This window comes from Triticum urartu, chromosome 5, assembly GCF_003073215.2.
Source record: "Triticum urartu cultivar G1812 chromosome 5, Tu2.1, whole genome shotgun sequence".
In the NCBI taxonomy this organism is placed as follows: domain Eukaryota; kingdom Viridiplantae; phylum Streptophyta; class Magnoliopsida; order Poales; family Poaceae; genus Triticum; species Triticum urartu.
Window position 1 is genome coordinate 350,543,095 of NC_053026.1, and position 13,671 is coordinate 350,556,765.

At 51.8% G+C, this 13,671-nt stretch overlaps 1 pseudogene; it reads left to right on the forward strand.

Annotated features, from left to right (window-relative positions):
- The first annotated feature begins 5,511 nt into the window (after window positions 1-5,511).
- Window positions 5,512-5,650, forward strand: LOC125511839 (annotated as a pseudogene).
- Window positions 5,651-13,671: the final 8,021 nt, after the last annotated feature.

Consider the following 13,671-nt stretch of genomic DNA (forward strand, 5'->3'; position numbering starts at 1 on the left):
TAAACGCCCGAACATTTTTTGAAATTTGTGAGCAAAAACTTGAAACTGGACAATTTTGAAACTCCTGAAAAAAATGAAAACATGAACATTTTTTGAAATTTTCGAACAATTTTTGTAAAACGGGAACATTTTTTGAAACTAGAACAATATTTTTAAAATGGAACATTTTCTGAATTTAGAACCAAAACTTGAACTGACAAACCATTTTTAATTTGAACATTTTTAGTTTTTGGAACATTTTTCAAAAAAGTGTAGAAAAAAATAAACTCAAAATAGGAAAGAGAGAAAAAAAGAAACAAAAAAGGAAATAGAAAGAAGAAAAAGAAACAGAAAAACGGAAAAGAGAAAAAATAGAAATTAAAAGGAAAACCGGTAAAAGAAAATAAACCGGTTAAAGGAACCTTTTGGAAGGTTCCCAAAAGCGGACGATATAGTACAGGAACTGCTTATGCATAATGGGCCGGCCCATCACGTCGCTCGGTCGCTTCGCCTGTGCGAAGCGCCGACAGCTTGAGCAGCGCGCGTCAAATAGGGAATTGCTGGTGGCCTATTTGGCGCTGTAGGCGCCAGTTTCTTCGGTTTTCGGCAAACCGGCACCTGCAGGCGCTTTAGCTGGGCTCGGCCCGTTTAGCGCTTCCATTCGGGTAGTCAAAGCGCAAAAAATCTGAAATCACTAATTAAGAAGTACTTGTTGCAAAGAACACTCCACTTTCCCAGGTCGCGACAAGTGGCGCACATGCAGCGCGTCACTTGTCGCAACCTGAGAGTTTTCCCTTTTTTCGTAGATTCGTTTATTGAAAACGCTTTATCTTTTAAACCGTGGGTCCAAATCTCGAACCGTTTTCACCATTGGATTTCTCGCGTCGAGATCTTCACAACTAGATCCTATATTGATAGGTTTTGACGAACTTTTTTTTCACGAAAAAAAACGGGCGAAAAAACCGAACCGGGAGCATGGTTTTTTTCGTCTCCGAAAGAGGCACACCCGTGCCTCTCGCGAAATCACACACGTGCCTCTCGTGAGAGCAAAAACCGTGACTCTCGTGGAAGGAAAAAAAACAAAAAACGTGTTTTTTTCCGTTTCCAAGAGGCACGGCCGTGACTTTCGTGAAAGCACAACCGTGCCTCTCGCGGAAGTAAAACCGTGACTCTCGCGAAAGAAAAAAAACAGAAAACGCGTTTTTTCCGCTTCCGAAAGACATGGCCGTGACTCTCGCTAAAGCACAAGCGTGCCTCTCGCAAAAAAAACCGTGACTTTTACGAAAGAAAAAGAATAACACGTTTTTTCGCGCAAAAATTTTTTTTCAACATTTTTTTATCGAAAAGTTAAGGAAAACCGGGGGAAAACCAAAACATCAAAAAGACCGAAAAACCATTTAAAAAATCAAAAACGCGTGCGGAAAAATAAAATAAAAAATCCGAAGGAAGCGTCCAGAGCGCGACACGTGGGGAATGGCTGAAAGCGCGCCAAATGACGCTGATCGTTGCGAGGCTCCCGAAGAAGCGCTTGTTAACTAGTTGGTCCCTAAAAAATCCGCAATATCCATCCAGGAGGAATCGAACCACCCCGCCACAGGACGTGGATGCGCTAAGTTACATCACTTCTTTTACTTATCATCTTTTCTTTCCTTTTTCTGTTGTCTGTTTTCTGTTTTCTGTTTTTTTCTATTTTTCTTTTTAAATTTTCCCCTTCTTCCTCATTCGTTGTTTTTTTTCAAATCCATCCACATTTTTAAAAATTGATGAACTTTTTTCTAATTCAATGATTTTTTTAAATTTGATAAAAAATTCAAATTTGACGAACTTTTTTACAATCCGATGAACTTTTTTCAAGATTGATGAATTGTTCCTTCAAATTTGTGAGCTTTTTTCATAATCGATGAACTATTTTTTCAAACTCGGTGAAATTTTTGTCAAAATCGATGAACTTTTTTCGAAAACAATGAACCTTTGTAACTTTTTCCAAAATCGGTGAACTTTTTTATGTTTCTGAACTTTTCTTTAAATATGATGAACTATTTTTCAAAATCGATGAACTTTTTTAAGTTTGTAAAGGTTACTCTCAAAATCAATGAACAATTTTAAATTAACGATTTTTTTTAAAAAATAGAAAATCTAAATGATAAATAAATAGCACAGATATACTAGTACAAGTACTGTTAGCGCTATTGATATCATACTTGTCCAGCTGGTGTGGTGGTCATCGAGCAAGGCTTGTGAGCGGTGTGATATACTTGTGAGCGGTGCGAGTTCGATTCAGGCGCCAGCTACCTGTTCTGATGCTTAAGGCGGCAAGGACCCATCCGTGTGATGGGGTATGTTTGGATCATAGCCCTAACGTGCATGGACAAATATTTGATAGTTGACCAGAGCGATGGCTTGCGTTTAGTTGAGATCCAAATAATTGGCTCACCCCAGCCCCGTCGGTCCTTCCCGTTAATAACGCAGCCAACTATTTCATGAGGTGATGGCGGCCGTTTCCTCTGCCAAAATTTTGGCGTGTCGTTGGCTGGCAAGGTGATTGCAGGCACAATCCAATTGGACCCCAATCGACCATAGCTCCGGCGAAATGATGCAAGTTGTGTACTGTAGAGGCAGGTGGTTATTTTACTTACTTCTTGTTGTTCTTATATTTCCCTCTCCACTCCTATTTTCAGGGGCCCTCTCCACTCTCATAGGTTGGTAGGCACACATCGCGGAGAACTTGAAATAATTGTTTTATAAAAAATCATTTTATTTAACTAATTGGTATGGTATACTTGTAATTGTAACTGCATGATTGAAAGGGTTTACCGATTTTGGTCTTCTGATGACATGTGGTCATGTGAAGAACGCCTACGTCATCACCTCAGCTAGAGAATATCCACGCCTTCACTCGTAACAGCGCGCTGCCTCATACGCAAAGGGCATCTAGCCACTAGGTTTTATGTGCCTTCTGCCGGCGCCGACACCGGTCTACGTCATCTCCATGGCCGATGTGTGGCTCCATTTTTTAATACTTTTTTGGTTTAGTTAGGTTTTGTGTTCTGCTTAGAGGGTGAGGCAGCGCCGGCTCTTTAAAAGTGGAATGAGGTCCTCCCCATCTATCCCCTGTTCTAGTGGTGCTTCTAACGTCATCGAAGTGCGTGTGGAGATTTGTATTCGGCAGATCTCACGGGATTCAGCCGGTGTCTGCCTTCGGTGGATCCATGTGGATCTTGTCTTCGTTCATCTGTTTTTGTGTGCCTACAGGTTGGATTCGTCCTATCTACGTTTTTCTGCATCGGCAGCGGTTGCTGTTCTGGCACGCTGCTTTTATAGGGCCTTAGCATGACGATTTCTCGACTGCCTACTACAACAAGGTTTGCATGGCTCTGATGAGGGAGGAGCGATGACGGCACGTGCCATTGGCTCGCTTCAGTGCGAGTAGTTGCCGCTAGATAATCTACGGATCTGGACATAATTTTATTTCTGATATATTTGTTCTATCTTGATAATTGATGAATAGATCACAGGTTTTACCAGCAAAAAGAACTAATTGGTACATCTATACTATGTGCTTGGTAAAGCAATAGGTTTTCTTAGGGGCCACATCTACATACATTACTTTTGCTATCAAAAGGTACTACAAAGAATACCAGAAGTAAACAATACATCTAGGTCAGTAGACCACCTAGTGACCACTACAAGCATTGGAACGAGCCGAAGGCGGCGCGCCTTCTTCGCTCCTTCCTCATCGGAGCCAAGCAAACCTTATTATGGTAGACAGTCGGAAAGTCCTCATGCTATGACCCCATAGGACCAGGGCATCAGAACAGGAACCGCCGCCGATTAAGAGAAGCGTAGATAAGAAGGATCCAATATGTAGACACACGAACACAGACAAACGAAGACATGGTCGGCGAGTAGACAAACGCCGACCGAATCTCGCGAGATCCGCCAGATAAAAAGCCTCACATGCCCTCAGAATATGCTGCAAAGATCACCAAGACAGGGGCTAGGCGGCGAGAACCTTATTCCATCTTCATAGAACCGCCACCACCTCGCCTCTCTGAGCATGATACAAACCCTAACAAAACTAAAAAAACATGAAATACGGAGCCCTCCCACCGGCAAGGGCTGGGATCCACCGCACCACCATGACCTTAAGACCATAAAAGACAAGCTAGACCGACAACAGCACCGACAAAAGACATGAAAAACCCTAGCCAAAGGATCCTCTTTTTTCCGCGGAAAGAAAGATAACACCCAAAAGATGGTTCCAAAAAGAACACCAGCTTAACGTACTCAACGACATACACGGTCATGGAAATCGTGCACATAGGTACGAGATACGTTAGTAATGCTACACATTTTAAGGAAAATATATGTATTCATCTCTCAACTTTTTCGAAAGTTCAGATTTAATCTCTCAACTTCAAAACTGACAAATTTTAGTCCCTTAACTTTTTAAACCGGATAAGTTTAGTCCCTCTCCTTAGCTGACCCATTATTGTCTCAGTATGGTTTTGACTCTGATATAGCAAAATTTATCTCTCCTACTCATCGCATCTCTTCTTCCTCTCGTCTCTCTCTAGTGGGCGAGCAACTCGCGAGTATGCGCACTTCCGGAACAACACCACTTCATCGCCACACTAGGGAACACCCGCTAGGAGAACCCTGTGGGCAACACCGGCCGGACCTACACACCTTGGTTGTGTTAGATAGATGGGTAGCTTGGTTTAAACTTTTGCAATCTCTTTCTATCTCTATGTTCTCTCTCCTGTATCGGTTTCCTTGTCCCAGGATGTATCCTAGCGATCGTTCGTAACTTATACGCCACGGTAGGCTATCACCCCAATCAATATAACCACCGCGGCCTGCTACGGCAGGTAGATACGCTTCCATATTTTACATTGTAATCAGAGCCTAATTCCTCGAATAGATCGACGAGATCGCATCTAGCCCAAAACTTCCCGAGAGAAGCTCCCGAGAGGATCAATCATGACCGGCACCACCGCATCCACCCTCGCCAGCACCATGAGCGCCCTAACCACCGCTTCCTCTTCCACCTTCGCCCCCTCATCAAGCACAAGCGCTAGCATGTCCCTCTGTTCCCCACCATCAGAGAAGCTAACGAGGACCAACTTCCTCCTATGGAAGGCCATCGTGCTTCCCCAAATCAAGGGTGCACAGATGGACCACTTCCTTGATGCAACGAACATGCCGCCACCTGCCACTCTCACGATAACCAAAGATGGGAAGGAGGAGCAGGTCATCAATGTCGCCCGAACAATCTGGTTCACCCAACAACAGCAGGTACAAGGTTTCCTTGTGATTTCTCTTTCTCCTGAGGTACTTGCCCAGGTTGTAACGCTGCAGACATCGGCTGAAGTATGGAAAGCAATCCATGACACTTTCGTCGCCCAGAACCAAGCGCAAGAGATCAACACCAGAATCGCCTTGGCCAACCTTCACAAGGGGAACTCGAGCACGGTGGACTACCTCGCCAAGATCAAGAGTCTGGCTGATGAGATCGCCACCACCGGTATTCCTCTCAAGGATACAGAAGTAAACTCCTACATCCTCAAGGGTCTAGACCTCGAGTACAACTCAGTGGTCTCGGCCATCACTGCCCGCGTCGAGCCGGTCTCCATGCCGGAACTCTACAGTCAGTTGATAAGCTTCGAGGCTCGGATCAATCTTCTTCAAGGGATGAACACCCGACAGTCTTCTGTCAACAACGTTGTTGGGGAACGTAGCAGAAATTCAAAATTTTCTTACGTGTCACCAAGATCTATCTATGGAGAAACCAGCAACGAGGGGAAGGAGAGTGCATCTACATACCCTTGTAGATCGCTAAGCGGAAGCGTTCAAGAGAACGGGGTTGAAGGAGTCGTACTCGTCGTGATCCAAATCACCGGAGATCCTAGTGCCGAACGGACGGCACCTCCGCGTTCAACACACGTACAGCCCGGTGACGTCTCCCATGCCTTGATCCAGCAAGGAGAGAGGGAGAGGTTGAGGAAGACTCCATCTAGCAGCAGCACAATGGCGTGGTGGTGGTGGAGGAGCATGGTGATCCAGCAGGGCTTCGCCAAGCACCGCGAGATATGAGGAGAAAGAGAGGTAGGGCTGCGCCAGGGAGAGGTCAGAAACTCAACTGTGGGCATCCCCAAAAGTGCTCAAGTATATATAGGGGAGAGGGAGGGGGTGCGCCCCACCTAGGGTTCCACCCTAGGGGCGGCGGCCAGCCCAAAACCCCATCTAGTGGGGCGGCCAAGGGGGGGAAAGGGGAAACTTGCCCCCCAAGTTAGGTGGGTGCGCCCCCTCCCCAAACCCTAGTTCTGGGGTACTGATCCACGGGCACCTATGGGACCGGCGGGCCGGGTCCCTTTCGGTTTGGCGGGGGCGGAGGTCGCGCAAAGAGCAGATCGAGGCGAAGCACGCGAGTGATTTACCCAGGTTCGGGCCGCACGGATGCGTAAAACCCTACTCCTGCTTTGTGGTTTTGTATTGATTTCTAGCTCGGGAGCGCGGAGTGCTACGGTACACACCAGCGGCTCGCCAGACCGAGCGTGAGTGTTCGGACTGGCTAACCCCCCCTCTACGTTGCACACGGGCCTCCTTTTATATGCTCAAGGGGTTACCGACAGGTGGCAACGGAGGTAAAGGGCAAAAATGGAAAGGTGCTGTGGTAGGCACAGCTACCTGTTACAGTGTATCATACGTAACCCTGCGGCAGGGGACAAGGGCATTAATTGCCCGTCTGTGTCGCCTAAACAGTACCGAAAGGGACCGCTAGGGACGCCACCGTTTGCCACGATGGTTATCTTGTCAGCGCCTGCTTGCCACCGCACACCCCTAGCTGCACGGCCTCCTGCCACGTGTGCTTGGGAGGGTCCTAGAGCGACACGTTGGCGGGTGTGCTGGAGCGCGGGCACGAAGTGGGGGTTTCCCGCGGCAAGCTCCTTGCCGCGGTCGTCGTCTTGTCGTGTTTCGGGAGCTTGTCGCTCACCGGGCCTTGCCGGGACGCGCGGCGCGTCGCGGCAAGTTTTCTTGGTATGCCTTGGTTGGCCTTCCCGGCAAGCTCCTCTTGCCGGGGTTTTGTTTCCTTCCCGGCCAGCTCCTCTTGCCGGGGCCTTGGTTTGAGTACTTTGTTCTTGAATGGTCTTCAAAGTAGCCGCGGAGGGTCTTGGCGGTCACTCGGCAAGCCTTGCCGCGGGATGCTGCGGCTGCCCGTGCACAAGTTCGGGATACTAGGGTACCCCTACTCTAGTACACCGACAGGAGCCCCCGGGCCTGGGCCAGACACGGTGCCAAGCGCTGTTGGGCCAGGCCCAAAACAGTGCATGGGCACGTGCGGCCTAGGTCACGCCGCATATCTCTCCGCTTCCACCGCGCACGCCCAGAACGGCACGCGTCAAACGCGGTGTCGTGGGTGACGCGGGCGGCGTGCGCGGGGCTAAGCCCCGCGAGCATGCGTCAGGCCATGATGAAGGGGACGGTTCACGCTCTCCTCCCTAAACGGAGGTAGGCATGGGGGCGTGGTGCATTTACTGGACGGGGCCAGTGCGCGGTTTTCGAGGCGTCCACTCCCCGCGATCACGGGGTGGGGCGAGGCCGCCTCATCCGTCGCCTCAGTTCTGCATCCCCACCACGCGGCTCCCATGCGCTTGGGGTCGCGGACGGTGGAAGTGGGAAACTGGGCCGTCGCGAGCAGAGGCAGCGGGTCGGCCCCGACTCCCTGCTCTTCCCGTGCCTTGATTCGCTGAGCGGGGCGGCCGAGCCCCCACCTCGCTCCTTTATAAAGAGCGGGAGGTGAGCACAGAAGCCCGCACTCTCTCATCTCCTCCTTGACCTACCTCCTGAAGAGAGGGACAGGAAAGGGATTACGGGCATCTTATCTTTTTAATTTGTAAGCCTTCGGGCCTTAGCTGCATCTAAAACTTGTAATCCTCTCTTTCATGTTTTTCATCCTCTATGGACTGCACCTGAGTGGGATGTTTTTTAATGAAAAAGGGGATGCTTGCCGGGTTATTTGTCTCACGGGTTGAACCCACGCCAAGGAGCAAATCCTTGGTATCCCTCGGACAGACATTTCATCTCCCGGCAACAGGCCCTGCCGCCTTCCCACGTCGCTCGACCTTTCTCACGCTTTGACGGAGGCGGGAACGAGGTGGGTGCGGCCTCCTCGTTTCATCCCTTTGCTGCCGCGACTACGACCAAACTTGGCCCCGGGAACGAGCCCCAGGGCCTAGAGTTGAGGGAGCACGGCAGTTTTCGGGAAGAAACGCGGTTTCGCATTCCCCAGTCCATAAGAGGATGCATGATGAGGGACGAAAGACTTATCTGATATCGCAGCCCCCGGCAACTCTGGCTTGCCGTGGATGAATCTTGGTACTCGCAGCCCCCAGCAACACTGGCTTGCCGGGGCCCAGGTGCCGGCGTGCCCTTCTTCTCCTTTTCGTCCTCAAGCGGTCTGGCCAGGATATGCGAGCCCTGCGAACGAAAGAAAAGCAAAGGGACGGGCACTCGACCTCTAAGCTAGGGGTTAGCCGCTGTTAGGCACTATCAACCCTAACCAAGGACGAGACTCAACCTAGCATGCATGCTATAACCCCGGGGTGCCAGCGCTTCATTTACTTGTGCTCAGGGTCTGCGCCTGGCTTTGTACAAAGGATTACATGCAACAGCGGCAAGACTTGTACAAAAGGGTGGTTGCCGGACAGGGTCCGACAACCGCGCCTTACGGGTAAAACTTACGAAGATGCTCGATGTTCCAGGAGTTGCTCACTGGTACGCCATCTTCGGTCTCAAGGCGGACAGCGCCAGGCCTTGTGACTCGCTTCACCCGGTAAGGGCCTTCCCACTTCGGCGTCAACTTGTTGGAATTCTTGGCGGACTGAACGCGCCGAAGAACAAGGTCGCCTTCCTCGAGACTTCTGGCGTTAACTTTGCGGCTATGGTAGCGGCGCAAAGCTTGCTGGTAGCGAGCAGCTCGCACAGCAGCCTGAAGACGGTCTTCCTCAAGGAGCAGTGCGTCATCTTGTCGCAGCCGCTCTTGCTCGAGCCCATCATAAGCGAGCACTCGAGGTGACCCGTATACGAGTTCCGTGGGGATAACTGCCTCTGCTCCATAGACTAGAGCGAAAGGTGTCTGTCCAGTGGCTCGATTTGGCGTCGTCTGATCGACCAAAGAACCACCGGCAGCTCCTCGATCCAGTTTCTTCCGCACTTGTGCAGCCTGTCGAAAGTTCTGGTCTTGAGCCCGCGCAGCACTTCAGCATTTGCCCTCTCCGCTTGACCGTTGCTTCTCGGGTGAGCAACAGAAGCGAAGCAGACCTTGGCGCCAAGATCTTGGACGTATTGCATGAAGGTGCGGCTCGTGAATTGTGTACCGTTGTCGGTGATTATCCTGTTAGGGATCCCGAAGCGGCAAACAATCGACCTGAAGAACTTGACGGCTGACTGTGCGGTCACCTTCCTCACTGGTTCCACTTCCGGCCACTTTGTGAACTTGTCGATTGCAACGTACAAGTACTCAAAGCCCCCGACAGCTCGGGGAAAGGGGCCGAGGATGTCGAGCCCCCAGACCGAAAATGGCCAGGATAAAGGGATCGTCTGGAGAGCTTGAGCTGGTTGGTGTATCTGCTTGGAATGGAACTGGCACGCTTCACACTTGGTTACTTGTGCAGTTGCAATCCTGGAGGGCTGTTGGCCAGAAGAAACCTTGCCGGAATGCTTTGCCGACAAGTGCTCTTGCGCCAATGTGGTGACCACATATGCCTCCGTGTATCTCTGCCAACAGCTTTTGTCCGTCTTCCCGGTGAATACACTTCAATTTCACACCGTTGAGTCTTCTTCTGTACAGTGTCTTGTCGACAAACTGGTACATACTTGACTGCCGGGCTACTCTTTCCGCTTCTTCTTGCTCTTCGGGAAGTTCTCCTGTCTGAAGGAAACGGACAATCTGCTGCGCCCATGTTGGAGCTTGTGGCTCGACAACAAGGACTAAAGGCAACTCTGCTGCTGCGGGAACATCCGCTTCTACGGCAAGAACCTGCGGCTCTGCCGGAGCTTGACGTTCCCCGACAAGCTTGCCGGGGCAAAACTTGTCGGGAGCTTCTGCTTCAAAGGAACAAACCCTAGGGCTTGCCGGAGCATCTTGCTCCTCAGCGCTCTTGGTGTTGGTCTCAGCTGCTGCGGGAACATCCGCTTCTACGGCGAGAAGCTGTGTCTCTGCCGGAGCTTGACGTTCCCCGACAAGCTTGCCGGGAGCTTCTGCTTCAACGGAACAAACCCTAGGGCTTGCCGGAGCAGACTGCTCCTCAGCGCCTTCGACGTTGATCTTAGGGACCTTCTTGGCGGTGGCTTCAGGAAGCTCTGCCGGCAAATAGTCACCAGAAATCAACTTCCTTTTCTTGCTCTGTCCAGTTGATGGTGTTACGGACGGTTGAGTCAGCTTGAGCACAAAGATTCCTGGTTCCACAGGTAGCTTAAGCGCGGCGCATTTTGACAGGCCATCAGCAATGGCGTTGTGAGCTCTTGGAACATGCTCCATTTGTAGGCCGTCAAAGTGCTCTTCTAGCTTTCTCACTTCGTCAACGTAAGCTTCCATAAACGGACTCTGATAATTCTTGTTTACTTGGCGGACGACAAGCTGTGAGTCACCCTTGATAATGAGCTTCTTGATCCCAAGGTCTGCCGCGATCCTGAGACCGGCAAGTAATCCCTCATACTCTGCAGTATTGTTTGTTGCTTGTTCCTTGGGAAAGTGCATCTGGACTACGTACTTGAGGTGCTCTCCGGTGGGTGCGATAAGCAGCACACCAGCGCCGGCGCCTTGCAGCGAAAAGGCACCATCAAAGTACATCAGCCACTCTTTGCTTGCTTCCTTGTCGGGGATGCTTGTTTCTGGAATTTCTTCATCTGGTGTTGGCGTCCATTCTGCTATAAATTCTGCCAATGCTCTGCTCTGGATAGTTGAAGTGCTTTCAAACTTGAGGCCAAAGCTTGACAGTTCCAGTGCCCACTCAACAATCCTGCCTGTCGCTTCTGGATTCTGCAGTATCCTCTTCAGCGGAAAGCGAGTGACAACTGTGATCTCATGTGCTTGGAAGTAATGGCGCAGCTTTCTCGAGGCCATGAGAAGGCCGAAAAGCAACTTCTGCACACCAGAGTACCTTGACCTAGCCCCCTGCAGAAGGGAACTGACAAAGTAAACTGGGTGCTGCACCATATTCTTATGTATCTCGTCGTGTATCTGCACAGATCCATCTTTGTCGGGACCAGAGCTTGTCGGGGAAGCTCCCTGCTTGTCGCTGGATGCGCTTGCCGCGGTTGAGATGTGCTCGGCTGCCGTGGAGTGTCGCCGTTGGCGAAGCTGATGAGACTCTAGATAGTGGCTCTCCAGTCGTCGATCTTGTCCGCCGCTGGAGGGTAGTCTAGGAGCAGCTGAGCTCGCGCCAAAGCTTCTGCTGCGGTGGCGGGTGGCGGTGGCGAACGGTGCGAGGAGCGGGATATGCTCGGACTTCTAACTATGTTAGAAGGAGCAGTATCTCGTCCAGGCGACCGTGTCTCGCTCGCGCCAGCAGGTTGACGTGCATGGTGGTCCCGAGCGCTCCGAGATCCACCAGCTCGATCTTGATCTAGCAAACGCATGGTACCGTGAGTACCATGACGCTGCCGGTCCCGCGCCTCCTGAGATGGGTGCGGTGCATGCACGGACGCCGAGGTCTTGGAGTGTGCCCGGTCATTGTGGGAGCCGGCTACGCCGCCGATGGGCAGCGCAGCCTTGTCCTGGGACCTGGCAGCACCGTGAGTTCCCTTGTCGACGCGTGTCCTTCCGCCGGTGCCTGCCCCACCAACCGTTTGCTCCGGCGGTGGCTGGCTCGGCGCGGACGGAGCAGCTGCCTCCGAAACTTTCTTCTTCGGCGGCATGTTGATAAAGATGATGAAGATCTAGCTCGCGAGAACGCCGGATCTGGTTCACACAACTTCGACGCCCCCTACCTGGCGCGCCAAAGATGCCGGGGTACTGATCCACGGGCACCTATGGGACCGGCGGGCCGGGTCCCTTTCGGTTCGGCGGGGGCGGAGGTCGCGCAAAGAGCAGATCGAGGCGAAGCACGCGAGTGATTTACCCAGGTTCAGGCCGCACGGATGCGTAAAACCCTACTCCTGCTTTGTGGTTTTGTATTGATTTCTAGCTCGGGAGCGCGGAGTGCTACGGTACACACCAGCGGCTCGCCAGACCGAGCATGAGTGTTCGGACTGGCTAACCCCCCCTCTACGTTGCACACGGGCCTCCTTTTATATGCTCAAGGGGTTACCGACAGGTGGCAACGGAGGTAAAGGGCAAAAATGGAAAGGTGCTGTGGTAGGCACAGCTACCTGTTACAGTGTATCATACCTAACCCTGGCGGCAGGGGACAAGGGCATTAATTGCCCATCTGTGTCGCCTAAACAGTACCAAAAGGGACCGCTAGGGACGCCACCGTTTGCCACGATGGTTATCTTGTCAGCGCCTGCTTGCCACCGCGCACCCCTAGCTGCACGGCCTCCTGCCACGTGTGCTTGGGAGGGTCCTAGAGCGACACGTTGGCGGGTGTGCTGGAGCGCGGGCACGAAGTGGGGGTTTCCCGCGGCAAGCTCCTTGCCGCGGTCGTCGTCTTGTCGTGTTTCGGGAGCTTGTCGCTGACCGGGCCTTGCCGGGACGCGCGGCGTGTCGCGGCAAGTTTTCTTGGTCTGCCTTGGTTGGCCTTCCCGGCAAGCTCCTCTTGCCGGGGTTTTGTTTCCTTCCCGGCCAGCTCCTCTTGCCGGGGCCTTGGTTTGAGTACTTTGTTCTTGAATGGTCTTCAAAGTAGCCGCGGAGGGTCTTGGCGGTCACTCGGCAAGCCTTGCCGCGGGATGCTGCGGCTGCCCGTGCACAAGTTCGGGATACTAGGGTACCCCTAGTCTAGTACACCGACACTAGGCGCCTTGGGCCCTTGTGGGGGGGAGCACCAGCCCACCTGGGGCTGGTCCCCTCCCACACTTGGCCCGTGCAGCCCTCCGGGGCTGGTGGCCCCACTTGGTGGACCTCCGGGACCCTCCCGGTGGTCCCGGTACGTTACCGATAAAACCCGAAACCTTTCCGGTGACCAAAACAGGACTTCCAATATATAAATCTTTACCTCCGGACCATTCCGGAACTCCTCGTGACATCCGGGATATCATCCGGGACTCCGAACAACATTCGGTAACCACATACAAACTTCCTTTATAACCCTAGCGTCATTGAACCTTAAGTGTGTAGATTCTACGGGTTCGGGAACCATGCAGACATGACCGAGACGTTCTCCGGTAAATAACCAACAGCGGGATCTGGATACCCATGTTGGTTTCCACATGTTCCACGATGATCTCATCGGATGAACCACGATGTCGAGGATTCGATCAATCCCGTATACAATTCCCTTTGTCTAGTGGTACGATACTTGCCCGAGATTCGATCGTCGGTATCCCGATACCTTGTTCAATCTCGTTACCGGCAAGTCTCTTTACTCGTTCCGTAACACATCATCCCGTGATCAACTCCTTGATCACATTGTGCACATTATGATGATGTCCTACCCAGTGGGCCCAGAGATACCTCTCCGTCACACGGAGTGACAAATCCCAGTCTCGATTCGTGCCAACCCAACAGACACTTTCGGAGATACCTGTAGT